The sequence below is a fragment of the Mastomys coucha genome, chromosome X (assembly GCF_008632895.1).
Source record: "Mastomys coucha isolate ucsf_1 chromosome X, UCSF_Mcou_1, whole genome shotgun sequence".
In the NCBI taxonomy this organism is placed as follows: Eukaryota; Metazoa; Chordata; class Mammalia; order Rodentia; family Muridae; genus Mastomys; species Mastomys coucha.
This window is the reverse complement of record NC_045030.1, coordinates 87,261,086-87,273,841: the sequence shown is the minus strand read 5'-3', so window position 1 is coordinate 87,273,841 and position 12,756 is coordinate 87,261,086. Positions and strand designations below refer to the sequence as shown.

Sequence of the window (12,756 nt, the reverse complement as noted above, 5' to 3'; positions counted from 1 at the left end):
TTAATATTGATTGCTGATTTGCCAGGATCTTGAATTACTTAAAAGACAAACTTCTGAGAATGTAATTGTCTGAATTAGGTTAGCTTCTGGGAACACCTGTGGGGGATTATCTAGAGTAGGTTAACTGACATAGGAAGACCCATTTTAATTGTGGGTGCCATCCTGGAGTAAATTCAAAAAGAAAGAGCAAGCTGGGCCCTAAATATCCATCATTCTCTGTATCCTGACTGCAGACAAAATGAGAGCAGCTGCTTCCTGCTTCTCTCCTGCTCCTGCTGCCAAGACTTTCCCACCATGATGCACTAAAACCTTGAACCATGTGCCAGAATACATTCATTCTCCCTTAAGTTGCTTTTGTCAAGACATTTTGGCACAACAACAATACAAGTCACTAACACAGAATATGAGCTGGTACAGTACAGAGGTTCATTTAAAAACTAAAGTGAGATTACCATATGAACCAACTACAGCACTCCTGGACATACACCTGAAGACCTCTATATCAACATACCATGTAGATACTTGAAAAGTCATAGGTATACTGTCCTGTTCACAATAGCCAAGATATGAGGCCATGTGTGTGAATATCCAGTAACAGATAAATGGATTGAGAAAATGGTGTGTGAGAGTATAAGAGAGTTTTACTCAGCTATAGAGAATGACAACTTGATACAACTTGATATGAAGTGAAATAGATTCAGAAGGATGTCATTTTCTTATATAGATTTAAATTACACACAGAGAGAGAAAGAGAGAGAGGGAGAGAACATGAAAGTGGAGATGTGGGAACTATGACTAAAGGCGGAAGGGGAAGCCAGAGACAGTAATGGATTACGTGTTTGGGAGAGGAAGGAGATAACCAAGTGAAGCGGGAGGAAACCTGAAGTGAGAGGGTGCATAAAACCAAAGAATAGCTTTGCATATATGTGTCCTAATGAAACACATTTTTATATGCTAACCAGAGTGTCCAGCACCCTCTTCTCTCACCCTCAGATATTAGGCACACATGTGTTATGTACACATACACACAGGCACTAACTAAACTAAAAAAAAAAAAGTTTTTAAAAAGTAGGACTGAGGAACTAACTCAGTGTCATAGTACTTACTTGCCTAGCAATTGCAAAGTCCTCGATTCAATCCAAGTTCCAGAAAAGTAAAAAAAAAAAAAAAAGATTTTAAAACTACAGAAAAAATATTTTAGAGTAACAAAGAAGAAACAAAAAGAAGGTGATACTTCCTGTACAACTGGATTGCGGTGAAGGAAAGAGAGGCTGTCAATAGTGAACTCTAATGGGCTATGAAGCACAGGACTCACTTAACAATGCAGTGGGGCAGGTCAGCGTCTCCTTAGACAGGAGGGAATAGCAACACACATGAATAAGTCTCTCTTGCCACTTTCATGTTTGGCAGTGACAGACTCCAGTCTATGATGTGTTATTTTTCAGAGTCACACATGCCTGGAAAGCCTTTCTTGAAGAGCCTACCTTTCTTTCCCCTGTTCCCATTCAGATAGGTTCCAAATCTCCCATCGTGTATCACCCCACTCTTCGGATTCATCAGTCTGATGCGGGAGAGGTTTCTCTCAAGGTGTGGGAATATTTATGAAAAGCACTGACTATCTCCGTGCCTTCTGGATAGTGAAGAAAGCTCTAGAAGTTTGTTATCTGTGAAGAGATTTGTTAGTGTCTTACTTATGGTAAGTAGAGACTCCAGCATTCTAGTTGAGCAGGGTACAATCCCAGCACTTGGGAGGCTCATGCAGGAAAATCATGGAAATTAAAACCAGCCTCTGCTACAGGCTAAGACGGTCAACAACAACTGTCATTCATGTATGTGAAGCCAAGTGCAAATTAGTAAAGTGAAAATTCCTCCTGGTGTCTAAGGATAGATTTATCCCCTGGTAGGGAAGATTGAGTAATAACGTCGGAGAAATCCATTGAAAGAGACAAGGCTGAAAGTCTTTCGTTTAACTTCAGGTAATGTTAAGCACTTCTAATAAAAAAAAAATCCTAAATCAAAATTGCTCCAATGTTTTAATGCTCTTTACTGCCAATATAACACCATAAATGGGCAATTAATCTCATATCACAGTCAAAGTTCAAGAGCGCGCGCGCGCACACACACACACACACACACACACACAAATATTGTATAAAGTTGTCTTTGGGGGTCAGTGTGTATGTATAAAATGATACATAAAATTTGCATTCTCTAAAAGATATCATTATGTATACACAAGTATTTCAAAATCTTTAACAAATCTCTTCTGGTCCCCAACATTTAAGATCAAGAATTCCCAACCTGACATTCAAGGAAGTTTTCAGAGTGTGTTGAATTCTAACAGTAAAGCTCAAGATGAATGAACTTCGGTGAGATTGACAGACCATAGCTAAGGCTACAAGCTAGGAGATTGCTGGATTCATTCTCCACCTGACATAGGAGCTGAGATCGAGGCAACAGGCAAGCCAAGGAATTAATAGGAGGGACCAAGAACCAAGCATGGCAGAGCACTCCCATAGTCCTAGCACTTGGAATGTAAAAGCAGGTAGATAAAAAACTCAAGGTCGATTTTGGTCCCATAGCAAACATGAAGCCAGGTTGAGCTACATGATACTGCCTTAAAACCAAAATGAAAGTAAATCAATAAAAGCTCTTAAATGTGGGAATGAAGGTGAAAAGGGAGCCTGAAATAACTTTGGATCCATGTTTGGTGGCTGAGTCCTATAACCCTAGCAGGGGGGAAGATTGGTGTGAGTTTCATGCTTGCTTAGGTGAACGTAGCAAAAACCAACTTCAATAACATGAGCAGCACCTTTGAGTCTGGATATTTTGAGGTACTGCACTGGTGCTGTCTGAAATGGGACTGGGGGCATGTTTAGCTTTGTTCCTCTTAAGCCTATAAGAGATGGGATATCTGAGTAAAAATATCCACGTCTAAGGAATGCCAGTATGATGAAATATATCCAAAAGGCTAGCACTTGAGAGACAAACACAGGAGGAGGCCAGATCCATCTCTCTGCTATGATCCAGACTAGCCAGGACTCCATTGAGAGACTATGTCTGAAATGATAGAAGGAGAGGCAGAAGGAGGGAGATTGATTCCACCAGAGAGGTAAATTACTACTTAATAAATTTACTCAATAATAAAATCAGCTTCCAAAATGAGGAAGTCAGGGACCTCAGAAACTTTCTGGTATTTGTAATAATGCCCCATAAGGCACACCACATTGCCTTATCACAGGTCTTTGTAAAGACTGCAGGAGTTTCAGAAGTGCAGAATAGATCCCGTTTTAGTTTCAGGTAAAGACTGCAGGAGTTTCAGAAGTGCAGAATAGATCCCGTTTTAGTTTCAGGTGTTGAAATTGAGCAGCTTTGGAATAATGCATCCAACATCCCCAGGCACTCAGACACTATCCGTCAGAAAACAGAATTTACAGTTATATTATCTAACTTTTCAGACACTCTGCTGCGTGTGTGTAAAGTGAGTATTCCATTATCTCTAGTGTATCCTGACTGTTGTCTGAATTTAGGAAAAGGGCTAGTGGATTTACCCAGAATCTGATGTTTCTAAGAACTGGCAGCAGAGGGCAGTAGAAAGCACAGCACAGAGCTTTCTGAAAGAGTTATGAAGCTGTGCAGACTAACACTGCACAGAAATTACAAACAGAAATATACAAAGACAATTGGTTTGAGCTGTACTTTACAATTCAATCCAATAATACCATCACTCTGAAAACTGACACAGGAGCACAGCTTGAGTTTGAGGCTAACTTAGGCTACATAGCAAGAACCTGAACAAAAAGGGCTGCAGGGAACGCTGGTAAGACAGTTCATTACGTAAAAGCATTTAATGACAAACTTGATGACTTCACTTTAATCCACAAAACCCACTTGGAGAACCGACTTTGGCAAGTTTTCTTCTGAGCTCCACATAAGTGCCATTATATGAACACACAAATAAATAATAGATAAATGTAACTTAGTTTTTAAAAATTATTTCATCTTATAACCACAATTCAATGCACCACTAGAATGAACAAAATGTTATGTATTACAGAATCCTTAAAAAAAAATCACAAAACAGAGAATGAAAGCTTCCTGGGACTATTTTAGTTTGTTTCTAGCATTTTTCTTAATAATTTTTATTGCCTATAAAATGTAAAAAAATCTGTCATAATATCTCAAATATCTTGTATATATATATATATATATATTATACATATTTCCCTCTCTCTCTCTTTCATGTGTGTGTGTATGTGTGTGTGTTTAGATTCTATCACTGGTTAAGTGTGAAAAGAAGACATTCAAGGACATCTGCTGATTAGATGTTCTAGGCAAATTTAGCCTACATTAATCATTACCAGACAGTGGCATACCAAAATTAGCCTGGTTTGCAAGTTCATAAACTAGAAGTATGGACTAAAGTACAGTACTTTGTTCAATCATTTACTTGGTTTTATGGAGAAATTTCAATATAAATTCTTTCTTCTAGATCTCTATGTGTGTGTCTGTATACATTTATCATGAAACTCTTGTTATACTTCTGTATATAGACATACATTTGACTTATACTTTAGAACAGAAACACAGTGTCAAAGAGAAAACCTAGTGATAGCACATGTCTAACCCCAGTACTAGGGAACCAGAAAAAGGAGGATCAAAAATTTAAGGCCAATTTGTCTACAAATTCTAAGCCTACATGATGAGAACCTTTATAAACTACAAAAGAAAAACAAAACAAAAAGAACTAAAGATAAGGGACTTTGTAAAGGGGACATCTAAAAAAATGTCTGTTAAGGATAGCAAATATTTAAGGTATTATAGGTCATACAGAGTCTGTTGCAACTCTGCTATCATAGAGGAAAAACAGACATAGACAACATGCAAACAAATTGTTATGGCTGTGTTCCAATTAAACTTTATTTACAAAGACAGAGTCCTGGTCTGTGATTTGCTTAACCTTGACCTTAATCAACTACTGGGTTTAGTAGCATATTCCCAACACTTGAAGAGTTGCTCACTTCAAAGTTAGTCTGGGCTAAGTTATGGTAAGTTTCAGGCTAGCTTGTGCTTCAAAATAAGACCCTGTCTTAAAAATATAAAACAACAAACAAACAAAAGGCAGACACAGAAGGACTTGGTGGAGCATACCCTGACCCTATGCGTTGGAAATTTGAGGCTGAAGATCATGAGTTCAGAACCAGCATGGAGTTAATATAGAGACCTGATCTAAAAGAGAGAGAAAGAGAGAGGGGGAGGGAAGAGAAGGAAAGAAAAGAAGAGGAGGATACAAAGGGAAAAAAAACAGGAAAAGAAGGGGAAAAGAAAAATGTAGATAGAGTAAATTGGATCAGATATCATAACAACTTTTCTTTGGTTGCTTTCTATATTTGACTTCTAATCTTTCAACAATATTGGACATGGAATATTATTATAGCTGTCAAATGAGGAACTGACAAGGTGATAAGCATGACTATAAAAATGTCTGTCTGAGGGAAAGAATGGAAGGAGCAGGAGGAGTAGTGGGGCAATCCATGGAAGTTATGGGAGGATATCATCAATGTGTATAATATACATCAATGACAAAATCAAAATAAATTGCATTAGTATATGGACTATATAGACTATTTAATTAATACAGTATATGTTAATAAAAAGTGTATGAAAGGAAAACTGCCCTTCCTCAGGTCATACAGCTACTGTCTACTGAAAGCAAGGTTGAAGCCCATGTTCATAAATTCCAAAGCCTGTATTTAGAACACATTGTTCTGCTGCATAGTTGAGAGTAGTTAATATCACACAGTTATAATGCCAAGCACTTTTGTTCTTCCAAGCAAATGGCATCAACCCTGACTTCGGTTAATAAGAACACTTGCCAAGTAAAAGGAAGAAGATGCAGTGAAGTCTATACTTTGTATGTCAAAGCTCATTGATAAACAACCTATCCTCCATCTTTGAATATAACAATATTAACATTTTCCTTAACTAGTCCCAATACTGTAGCCTAGTATTTCATTAGTCTTGATTATACAACTACCTTCCACAGGTAATTTAATTTTACAAATCTACCATTTACACATCAACCAAACATCTAGATATGTCAGGCCCTCGTGATGCATGGTCTGCCTGCTTAACCTCATCTCTGCATGTTCACAACAGGACTGAAGACCTGTGCTGAGCCTATCCCAGATCCACCTATTGTAATTATCATCTTAGGGATAATTTATTCCTCTGTCCTGAGAGTTTAGGCTCTGTAGTTATCCCTGGCCTATCTCCCATGATTTTTGGGTCTCACCTTAAACATTTAACACTTCAGAGACTCTCTCTTCCTAAACAAGAAAAGGATTCTACATTCATCTCTTCCTTATTTCAAGATAGTTACCAGGACTATGTAGGATGTTAATAAAAACCCAACCAATACCATAATCACTAAAATAATTGAAATTGTGTGTAAGAAAAGAGTAGTGACAATAGCAAAGAGAGAGATTGCCGATTGGTGTGGAAGGGAGGCATTTGGAATAGTAGTGAGCTGGAATATATCTTGTCTCCTGGAGAATACTTTCAGTAAGGACAAAGTAAGACATTGGAAAAGGCTGGACTGAGATGGGTACAAAGGACAACTCCAGTAACCAAACACAAATAGAGGCAGTGAGCTGGAACCACCACCCAACATTGTGTTGTATAATCTGGTAGGGAAAAAAAATCAAAGTAAAATGTTGAATGCTACTTCATAGTAGCAAATGGGGCTAGTGCTCCCATTTGCCATCAACCATTTGCCATCAAGTCTGCTAGAATAAATTTATCACAGCTGTGTGTTATAGAATACACCTAAAATCCCAGTATTCAGTAGTCAGAGATAAGAGAATCGAGAGCCATTCTTGATTTCACAGTGATCTTGAGACTAGCATGGGCTGTAAGAGCTTATCTTGAAATAATATGAAGAAATGGTAGCCTTTGGACAGTGGTGACAATTTCATCTGTATCAACATCTATAAACTTCTTTCATTGTAGTAAATCCTTTATGATAATGAATGCTGATTTTTTTCTTGTTTTGTCACTATGTGCAATATTGAATCTGTGTCTGTGAATGTTTTTACAGGCCAGATTTGGGGCAGCAAACTTACTAGAATACAGCTATTATTAAATTTAATTTTGGTGTTAAGAGCAGGGTCTCATATAGCCCAGGCTGACATGAAGCTCATTACATAGCCAAGAACAGTCTTGAACTTCTGATCGTCCTGCCTCCACCTCCCGAATGTTAGGATAAGAGACATGCACTATCAGGAGTGATAACACACACCTGTAATCCTAACACTGAGGAAACTGAGGCAGAAGGATCAAAAGCTTAGCCATACCATGTAATGAGCTTGAGGCCAGCCTGACTTCATGAGACTCTGTCCCAAAAGCTCAGAAAATAAAACCTAGATAAAATATCTGTTCTTTCTGGACATGGTGGCACACATTTATAATCCTAGCACTGAAGTGGGGAGGGGAAAGGAGTATTGTTTCAGATTCTAAGCCAGTCTAAGCCAGTCTAGTCTATATAGCAAGTACCAGGTCAGACAGGGTTATAGAAAAAGGCTGTTTCAAAAGCAAGTCAAACAAACAAACAAAATATAAACTCTATTCTTTAGGGCTAGAGATGATTAATAGCTTAATCGTATATCCTGAATAGTTCATTTCACTTGTCCATATTTCTTTTGTATTATTAATATGTGTGCAGATACATGCATATATGAAGGTGCTCATGCCTGCAGAGGGTAAAGATGAAGCTTGCATGCTATTTCTAAGGCACTGAACGCCTTGTTTTGTGGGACAATGGCTCCCACTGGCCTAGAGTTCACCAAGTATGCTAGGTTGGGTGCCCAGAGAGCCCTCAGGTCTCTCCCTCACCTGTTCTGGGATTACAAGGACACATCACCGTGTACCATTTTTATGCAGATTATGAAAAACAAATTCAAATGCACAGCAAACAATTTATCTACTGATCCCAGCCTCTTATTACTATGCTTTTCTTTTAAGTCAGCATATAAATTAATGGGTTTTTTTTATCATACATTCATACATATATGACACTATACTTTGTTCTTATTATTCCCCATCCCCTACTGCCTTCTCCCATTCTTTCTGCCTGCCTTTGCTGATCCTGTTTCTCTCTCATTACCCTGTCTCTCCCCTAACACTTCCCCCTTAGGGTTTCTTCTTCCCACATGACCACTTTCTTGATTTAATACACACACACACACATACACACACACACACACACACACACACACACACACCTACACAAATGAGAGAAGTTACTACAAACACCCTGATTTAATTCTTCTTTACAGTGGAATGAAATTCCATTGTGTATATCTGTTGCATTTTCTTTAATCTGAGCATTGACTGATGGACATCTAGGCTGGTTCCATTTCTCCACTATCATAAGTAATAAAACAAGAAATAAGGATGTGCAAGTATCTCTGTGGTACACTGCCTTGGAAGACTTCAATTATATACCCAGGAGTGGTACAGATGAGTCATATATTCTACTTTCAGTTGTTTTCTTGAAGACAGGATCTTCAACCTGTGGTGATCTATCTGCCTTGGCCTTCTAAGCTCTGGGATTACAAGTATGAATCAACACCCTTGACTTTCATTTTTAGTTATTTGAAGTATCTTTATACTGACTTCCATAGTGGATTCATGGGTTTATAATCCCACTAGAAGCACAGCAGAATTCATCTGTCCCAGCATTTTTTTTTTTTACCAGAATTTGCTACCTTTTTTTTTCATGATGATGATGATGATGATGGTGATGATGATATAATGACGATAGCCTTTCTGAAAGGAGTGAAATGGATTTTCAATTCAATCTTAATTTGCACTTCCCTGACTCATTTATTTTTCAATTCCTGTTATAAAACAAAATTTGTGATCAATTATCCATCTGCCACATATTTTTTCAAGTCAGGGTTGTATACTGGGTGTAACGATATGTGACCATATACATTGCACTCGAGATGTGGAGGCTTCAGGACCAACCTGTACTGCATAGCAAAGCTGTCTGTCAAAAATAAAAGAACAAAGGAAAAAATCTTCTTTTTCTATACTAATTTGACAAACCAGTAAATAATTTTGATATCAGCTTTGCTAGTATTGTTATGTTAAAAGATAACTACATCCAAGAGCTTTACCTAATTCTGAAATTACTCATTTCAGAATGTGTGGACTTTGCTACAGAAGTATTAGTAAATATATTCTTTCATAATTTTGATGTTTCTTTATATCCTTCCTTACCACTTCATATATTTGAAAAATCAAACCTTATGTGCACTTTTTAAAAATACTTTAAATATACTTTTATATAAAAGAGATTTTTAAAATAAGGAACAACTTTTCTAGTTTATAAATTCATATTTCTTTTCTTTTCTTTCTTTCTTTTTTTTTTTTTGATATAAGGTCTCATTCTGTAGCCTGGGTCAGCCTGAGACTCCCTACATACCTCAAGCTGTCCTTGAACTCACATCAGTTGTCCTGCTTCAGCTTCCCACATTCTCAGGTTACAGGCATGAGCCCACACCCTTGGCTTGATCTTACATTTTTCAGTGTCATAATTATATTATCCTTATGTAAAAGCTGCTTATATTCTTAGAAAATATACAGTCAAGAATTTATGAATGGCATATGCAATGAAGCCAACAACATACTCTCAAAAATGTCAGAAAAAGGAGAAAGACAGAGAGAAATGAGAAATAAACAATGCACCAAATTAATGTACTTTATGGAGTTATGGATGCTCACTGTATTATCTCAAGGGAACAGAAAGAGATAATTGTTTGTTTCTTTATCTTTCTTTTTATTTAGTTTGGTTTTTTGAAATGAGGCTTCTCTGTGTAGCCCTGGCTGTCCTGAAACTTGCTCTGTAGACCAGGCTAGCCTTGAATTCACAGAGATCCACCTGCCTCTGCCTCCCAAGTGCTGGGTTTAGAGGCCTGTGAGCTTGAGGGCTTGTTGTAGTTCTGAGGAGTATTACAAATCTGTTAAACATTCATGCCACAATAAGTTGTTTTAAAAATGGTTTTTATGTGAGTGTGTGGTATATGCCTCTCATCCTAGCACTGGAAAGGTAAAGGCAGGAATATCAGGTGTTCCAGATGTGTCAATTACTCAGGGGTTTCAAGGACAGTCTCTACTAAATGAGACTCCATCACATAAAACCAAACAAAAAATATTTCCACCGTGCTGTGGATGTTTACATAGTTTTCGATACTCTTTATATCTACAAAAGCTTCTCAATCTTGGGAAAAAATTGTTCCAAACAGGCTCATGCAAGAAATAGAGTAGAGTATCAGTATAAATAGTTGAACCAACCCAAGTCTGAATTCAAGCATAGACAGATGATGTGCACAGAAGGAAGGATGTTTGAGGTAAATAAAAAAGAAACACACAAAACAAAACAAAAACCCAAAACAACTAAAACAAATTTCATGCACCCATGCATTCCCTGTCTTTAATACCAAAAAGAAGCCTTTCCTAAATCATCCAGATAACAATTTGAAAAGCAGTATCACTATAAACCATATTCACTTTTACTATTTCCTGCCACATAGAACAGCACTATCACAAGCTTGCTCAACTGAATCACTGAGACTGAAATTCAATGGGAATATAATATGCTTTTTCTCTTCTCTAAGTCATCAGCACAACTGAAGTCAAGAGCAATGGTGTCCCTGCATATTCTGCTTAAGTAGTAAGGCCTTCTCATTAAAATGTAGAATCTAAACACTATTGCAGTAGCAAAAAGAGAACGAAAGAAATTATAGTAAGAAAGGATTTGAAGGCTGAATACAGTAGCACTGGCTTGTTAGCTCAGCAGTGAGGAGGCTGGAGCTTAAGACTGATGCAAGTTTGTAGATACCCAAGGCTACATAGTATGATTTAAGGCCATCCAAGGCTACATAAATGGACTTTGTGTCAACACACACACACACACACACACACACACACACACACGCGGGTGGGGTGGGGCACACATGTAGATTGTTATCAGTATCAGGCTTATTGGTGCATGCCTATAATCCTAGCACTTTGGAAGTTAAAGCAGGAAGTGCACAAATCACACACAGTCCAGTGTGCATGACCGAGGAAGAATCCATCTCAAAAACGAGAAAAGAAAAAAGAAGCAGTCACAGAGCCACAGCCGCGGAGTTTGGCTAAGTTGCTCACTTTATTCAGAAAAGCATAATGTTTCATTCTCTTCTTTCCTACCTGTGGTCTAGGCATGTTTCTGAGCATGCTTAAATCACATGGCATGACTTTCTATTCCTCCTGTCCATCTTCCTCCTTTGGTCAGCTGCTGAGATTTGCAGCTTGCCTGCCCTGGGGTTTTGCTTTTAAACACTAATAAGCATACCCTCCAGATCCAACTCTTCAATATTAAAATTATATTATACATATAACAGACTTTACCAATAAAATCTCTTGCTGCTATGCTACCCATAAAGCTTCAAGCTTCACTGCAGACGTGTACCTTAAAATTGTATTACTTAGCAGGCATGCTAGATCATACCTGAAGTCCCAAGAGGATAGGACTGAGGCAAATCACGGCTAGTTCAAAGTCAGTCTGTGCTACAGAGTAAGATAATATATCTTAATTAATTAATTAATTAATTAATTAATAAGAAAGAGAGAGAAAGAAGGAAAGAAAGGAAGAAAGAAAGAAAGAAAGAAAGAAAGAAAGGAAGGAAGGAAGAGAGAAAGAAAGAAGACACTTTAAGCTGGACCTTAAACATATAGTGCCAACTATTCAGGAGACTAAAAAAAATTTAAGCTCCATCTGGTCTATCTGGCCAGATGTTCATGAGCTTGTTTCTTAGAAAATAAAACTTTAACTGTAACTCAGTAATAAAATATTTGCCTAGTATGTGCAAGGCCCAGAGTTTAAAAGCCAGCATTCAAAAGCAAGCAACAGCAGCAACAACATCAGTAAAATAAACCAGAACACTGTTTTTAGAATGATTCAAAATGACATAAGGACATCAGGGAAGGAAGCGTTAAGCTTAGTTTTTATTACTTAACTGTCTGGCCTCACTAAATATCTGATCAAGTTCCTAGTCACTCTAATTTAGTAAGCTAGAAAGCCTTTCTGATGACATAAGAGTAGGCTTGAGGTCTAATGATAAAAGGCTAAGAAAGTGTAGGAAGAGGAAGGAGAATAGTTGATAAGAGAATCAAAGGGCCCATTGCCTCCCTTACCTTCAGCAGAGTCTGCTCCTTGGATCCTGCAGCTACACAATGACTGGTGTAATAGAGAAGAACTAGCCAGGCAGGGCTCTTTCCAAAAGGCTCTCAAGCCCCTCCCTCACGAGGCTACTGAGGCGCTGACCTGCCTCCTTCTTAGTATCACTAATCCTATGGAACAAGAGTTGTTTCACTTAAGTCTAGTTTGTTCTAAAGAAGGAGTGGGAAGTCCCAGGAAATGGGCAGGAGGTAACTGACAAAGCCACACTGGGCCACAGAATGGTGTTTCTTCCTCTTTTTTGAAAAAATGAAACCTATCTGTGAAACTGTCTTGTGTTTTAAAAAAAACAGTTGATGGTTGCACATTACAGTAGTAAAACATCTGGTAAACCTCTTCCACATGAGAGCAACATGAACACATGACTTTTAAAAAAATCTGTTTCTTGATTAATTACTAAGATCTATGATTTTCGAAATCATTATTTCTCATTGGTTATAATGTTAGCTGGGTGTAGTAGCTTATGTCTT

The 12,756-nt window shown here is 37.7% G+C and overlaps 1 protein-coding gene across 1 annotated transcript in view; it reads right to left on the bottom strand.

Moving 5' to 3' along the window:
• Positions 1–12,503, bottom strand: part of CXHXorf21 (chromosome X CXorf21 homolog) — an 18,080-nt gene extending 5,577 nt beyond the window's left edge. Inside the window, exon 1 of the mRNA XM_031374845.1 lies at positions 12,244–12,503. The gene's annotated coding sequence lies outside the window, so the exon portion shown is untranslated. The remainder of the gene's footprint in view (positions 1–12,243) is intronic.
• Positions 12,504–12,756: the final 253 nt, after the last annotated feature.